The following is a 5718-nucleotide window of genomic DNA, read 5'->3' as shown; positions in this document are numbered from 1 at the left end:
TCTTTCAGCTAGGCAACACTTCCTAAAGTTCCCAGATTCTCTCAAAATAGCACCACCAGCAAAGGAACAAGCAGCCAACACTGAAGATTGAGACCATAGGGGAACATTTTTAATTCAAATCATAATACTTTTTAAGGTTAATTTTGTTAAAAAAATAGTTTATTATTTTGTATAGTCACTCCTTCATGAGTTAAATAAAATTTTTACTATTTTTTATAGCAATCAATTACATTTGAAAAGTAGCCTCATTTTCTACAGAAAGATGAGAGACATATGGTAAGAGAGTATTAGATTGTAATGAGATTCCTTAGTTCCATTCTAGCTCTGCTATATAAATAAAAGCTATTTCTTCTTTTCTTTTTCTTTCTTTGTTTCTCTCCTTCATTCCTTCTTCTGAGCCCATGTACATCACTCAGCTTGTGATGCTGTTCCTCAAAATAGAATCAGTCCAATGATTCTGCTGGTGACATTACTTGATTGCATAAACCACATATTCAATAAAGTCATTTGCCATAGTTCATCTTTCTTCCCATGGTCCTTTTTGTGTCTGTACTTATATAATTATGAGTTAATCAATTATTAAAATTATTAATTGTATGTCTATCTAACTGGATTTGAAGTTCCTTTAAGTCAGTGATCATGTTTTATTATCTTACTAGAAATAAGCAATGAATTCCATCCTCATAGTATCTATTATGTTTTTTAATGCTTAATAGACATTAATTTTGACTGAATAAATTAATGGATGAATGATTGAAGGCTTCTTACACAGAAGACACCATGCTACATGCTTTCTTGAATATTTTTAAAGGTAAATATGTGTTTATCAAAACTTGATTCACTTGTGTTTCCATTTTCAAGACGCCCCTGCTGAGCTGGAAACTGCTTACAGAATAAGAGCAAATAGAGTTTGACATCAACTAAGTAAAATGAGCATGGCTGCAGAGCAAGAGAAAGAGAACTGGACTGGAAGTAGGGGCTCTGATTTCCAGGACCAGCTTGATTGCTGGCTTTATGACTTCAGCCACCTTGAAACATCTCTGAACATCAGTGTCCTCATCTGTAAAATGAGGCATTTAGATTATGTGATTGCTAAAGTCCTTTCCAGTGCTAACACTTCATGATTCTAAAATGCTATGAAATCATCAGATTGCTGTCAGACTCAGGATAAAGTTTGCCAAGGAGAGCCACTTGTGAATTGCTGGATGGTTAATAACCTTGACTGGACAATATAACTGTTCACAAGAGAGAATAACAAATTATAATTCTTCTTTTCCTTTTCCAAGGCAAGATGATTGGTTCTGCAAATCATGCACTGCTCTTAGCTCCAAGTCCCAGACAAGTTTTATGCCCAGCTCTATATTAGAGGGCATGAGTAAATGCACAGACTCTTCAATCTAGATGGAAAATGTGTACCTAACTCTGCTTTACAGGTCAGAATAAATGCACATCTTTTTAAATCTAGATGGAAAATGTGACATACTTCAGACTGACCCCAACTAGTGTGCAAAGAATCACTTCTGGAACTATGAGAAACAGAAAAAAATGACCCTGCACAACTTCAACCAAATTGGAATTGATATTTGTTGTAGGGCCTGGAGACTTGCCTCTTGGCAGACATAGATTTTTCCCAGTTGGTTGCAAAAGTCTAATGATATAAAACAACAGCTGGCCTTGTAATTCCTAATAGACTGCATCTGCCCCTGATATTTGAGAATGACCACGACAGCATTCCCAGCAGGGAGCTCACCAAGCCTCAGAAGATAACCTTGTTCTTAAAAAAAAAAAAATCATACCCTGTCCTGTGCACACCCCTATTTGTGGCCAATGATTGAAGAATTTGGGATTCACAAGGGAGACACAGAGAAAACAAGAGTAAATTTTTATTTGCTTAAAATTGTGCATGTCTCATAATTCAACTTATTAGTCCATGACTGATTGAGCTTTTTTCCATTGCTGCAAAAGAAGTAGTGTAGCATAATGGAAAAACCATGGGCTTTGGAGGCAGGTGGCTCTGGGCTTAGCTAGTAGCTCCTCGGTTTACTAGCTAAGTGTATTTTAGAAGTTACTCAATATCTTTCGGTCTGTTCATCCATCTGTAAAATAAGAACACTTATTACTAGTGCACAGAGTTGTGAAGAAGTAGATATCCTGGTAGATTAAACACATATACTTTATACTTGCTAGATTCTCCTTTAATTATAGAAGTTCTGTGCTGGGCTATGTTAATAGGAATTGCTAGCTTAAACAATTTAAAAGGTGTTGTTTTCAAATTGAGGACACAATTCTTAGCCTTGTATACAGAAAAGCTAAGCAACATTATTCTCAAGCAAGCATCAGCAGCACACAAGATGTTGGTGGCAAGGTGTCACCATCTGGGGCTTCATAGGAGTTTCAGCTGAACTGGTTTCCCGGCTGGCTTCACAGTGAGCTTCTTGGGAAGCTTCCTGGGCAGTCGAAAGGGCCTTGTGTTTAAAAGGGTTTCATGCTTGGATTACTGCTCTGCTGTCAACACCTTGAACTTATTAATAACTTCTGAAAAAGTGCCCTGTATTTTTATTTCGCAACTGGGTCCTGCAAATTACTTAGTCATTCCTGAGTCTTAGAAAGGAAATTCAGTGCTACATGCATGCATGTTCAAATTTATGAAAAAATGCACATAAATGGAGGTATTATTTTACCTTATAATAAGAATAGGTATTAGCATTTGTGCTTTTGGTTTCAGAGAATAAGGTTAATTCTGAGTTGGTTTTGTAGAATATAAATATAGTAAATTCCACATTTGTATGTGCAAACATAAAAAAGATTGGGAATTAAATCAAAAAGTAGCAAAAGCACTCACATACAAAGCTATCAAACTACAACTAAGGGGCAAAGAAGCCTAGTAGTTAAGAGAATTCTAAGACTAGGTTGCCTGAGTTAAATCTCAGTTCTGATTACTAGCTCTTTTGGGAAGCTACCAAACCTCATTATGCCTCAGTTTATCATCTATAAAATGGGCAATAGCAATCTCATTGGGTTATAGTAAAAATTTAATAATTTACTTCATATAAAGTTCTCAGATCACTTGTTGACACAGTGAGTACTCAATAATGCTCAATAATAAGCATAACTTATTATTATCATTTGCAAGGTAGAACCCAGCAAAATTCTTCTTTCTTTTGGAAATAATAAATACAATTGCTGCTTCAAGAGATTTAAAAATCTTTAAGTCTAAAATAATAAAGATAACTTTGAAACTTATTGACATAATTTTATAAATCTACAATCATATCCACCTGAGAACAATATTTAAACATTTTTTAATTTCACAAACAAAATTACTAATAGATAAGTTTCACTATTGAGAATTAGCTCCGGGTGCCGGTGGCTCACACCTGTAATCCTAGCTACTCAGGAGGCTGAAATAGGAGGATTGTGGTTGGAAGCCAGTCCAAACAAATGTTTGTGAGACCCTGACTCAGAAACCTTTCACAGAAAAGGGCTGGTAGAGAGGCTCAAGGTGTAGGCCCTGAGTTCGAGTCCCAGCACCACAAAAAAGAGAAAATTAGCATTTGAATGTATAATTCATTTCCATTTGTATGCATAAATTTATTTATTATTTTAATAGCTGTCCATTGAGTAATTGCGCTACATCAAGTTCTAGGTTGGATACTTGGGATAAGTCAGAGAAGACATTTCTTCTCTCAAATAGCCTATTGCCTAATACAGAACACAGACCTGTAAATAAGAAATGATAATTATAGTTGGAAAAAAGACTATTGTAGGAGTATGCACCAAGAGTAATGGACTCAAAAGGAAATAGCCCTAATTCATTCTTGAGGAAGGAAAGAAGAGCTTAGATGTGTCCAAAAAGGTCATTAGGGGTCAACTATCTGAAAAAGGAGGGACAGCATGAATTAAGTCCTGGAGTTATTTACAAACATCATACAAGGTTTGGTAAGACTGGAATGTAGATTGTGAGGTAGAAGAGTAATAAGATAGGAGACTGAATTGGTAGAGAGAGGTCAAATTATTGAAATTATAAGCCACGTTAAGGAGTTTAAATTTATCCTAGGGGCATGCTGACTCATTCAGTTTTAAGGAGTTGAGAGACAAGATTAAGTTAGAAATTAGAAAATTTACTATGACTGCCATTCATAATTGACAGGATGAGGGAAATTATTTATTGTACACACAGGAAGATAGATGATTGTGAAATAATCAAGTGAGAGATGAAGACTTGAACTAAGTTAGTAATAGCAGCAATTATAATAAATGTACATTAAACAGATAACCAAGAAGAGAGACTCATCAGGACATTGAAGAAGGGAGAGGGGCTACTGGTGGGAATGGTCTCAAGGTTTCAGGCTTGGACAACTATATGGCTGGTGATAAATCATCCTTAAGTGTTTAAGAGGAAGAATAGGATTAGGGAAGGTGATGCCATAGGTAGTAATGAATTTAGTTATGAACATGAAAGGTTTGAAGTATCTTTGGAATATAAAATAGAACTGCTCAATAGGTAGGTATATAGTTTGAGGTTTGTGCAAGAGCTTTTTGTTTAGAAAAATATACTGAGAATCATGAGCATAGAGATGGTAGGCAAAGTTATAAAAGGAAGGAAGCATGTTTAGAGTGAGAAGAGGTTAAAATTTAGTCAGGATCCTAAATCAGATAGAGTCATGTAGGAGCAAAGGAGCTCACAAGACCAAGAAGCAAGAAAGTAAAGCCAGGAGAGTGTCATATCAAAGAATCTCAAGAAGACAGCGTTGTGAGAAGCAGGGAATAGTCAAAAATATCCAATAGAAACATCAAGTGGAGTAAGCCCTGAGACATTATTTGTTAAAGCCTTCAACAACAGTGAGAGTGGTAAGACAATTGCTGTGGAGTGAAAACTTATCCTGTATCAATGAACAATAAAAGAAAGGCAAGGAACACAAGACAGATTCCTGTACACAACAGTGGCTATCTAAAATTTAACCTGTTCACATACTCTACTCAGAATGACAGAAATTTGAAAAAGAGAATTAAAATCACCCATAGCCTGTATCTACCATATAATAAGGAAATAGATAAGACTCTAAATCCAATTCAGATGTAAATGGAGGGGAAAAAAAACCTACCAAGTGTTAGTAGAGGAGGTTCCAGATTCCACAGAGGAGATGAGAGTCATACAGAAACTGAGCAGGAGAAGATACTCTTGTGAGGTCCCTGCAATGATGGAATACAGTTGTTATCAATAAGGTCCACCCAGAAGAAGAGAGATCCATCCAGAGTGGAAAATCCTAAAAACAAATCAGATCTGGTGAGTCAAGGCACTGACTACTTGAGAGTCAATAGGAAAGAACTTGGAATATGTGCAGGAGCAGGGTTTGGGAGAGATGGAGACGTTTTGGGAGTGAGGCTGGGTTGTCAAGGCAAAGCAGAAAGGGTAGCAAGTTAAAAGTTTTTATTGAATCATCTCAATTTATCTATTCTTTTTCTGTTCTCTTTTTCTGTCATCTTTTGGATCAATTTAAATTTTTAATGATTTCATTTCTTTTGTTGGCTTATTGGCTACAATTTTTTAAACATTTTATTAGTTGCTTTTAGGCTTATGGAATACATCTTTTGCCAATTAGAATCAGCCTTGGAATGACATTATATCACTTCATACACACTATAACAACCCTGCAATATTATATTTCTCTCTTCCTTTCTGACATTGTGATACACTTCACTTTTACAGATGTTATA

The 5718-nt window shown here is 35.7% G+C and overlaps 1 long non-coding RNA gene across 1 annotated transcript; it reads right to left on the bottom strand.

The window, feature by feature from the left end:
- Positions 1–1867: 1867 nt before the first annotated feature.
- LOC141414092 (uncharacterized) lies at positions 1868–5387 on the bottom strand. The gene is made up of 2 exons (XR_012439183.1): positions 5106–5387; positions 1868–2096 (listed from the first exon to the last, which is right to left on the bottom strand). It is a non-coding gene; the product is annotated as an uncharacterized lncRNA (long non-coding RNA).
- Between the last annotated feature and the right edge of the window lie 331 nt (positions 5388–5718).

Source organism: Castor canadensis, chromosome 11, assembly GCF_047511655.1.
Source record: "Castor canadensis chromosome 11, mCasCan1.hap1v2, whole genome shotgun sequence".
In the NCBI taxonomy this organism is placed as follows: Eukaryota; Metazoa; Chordata; class Mammalia; order Rodentia; family Castoridae; genus Castor; species Castor canadensis.
The sequence above is the reverse complement of the archived record's forward strand: the minus strand, read 5'-3'. Positions and strand labels throughout refer to the sequence as shown.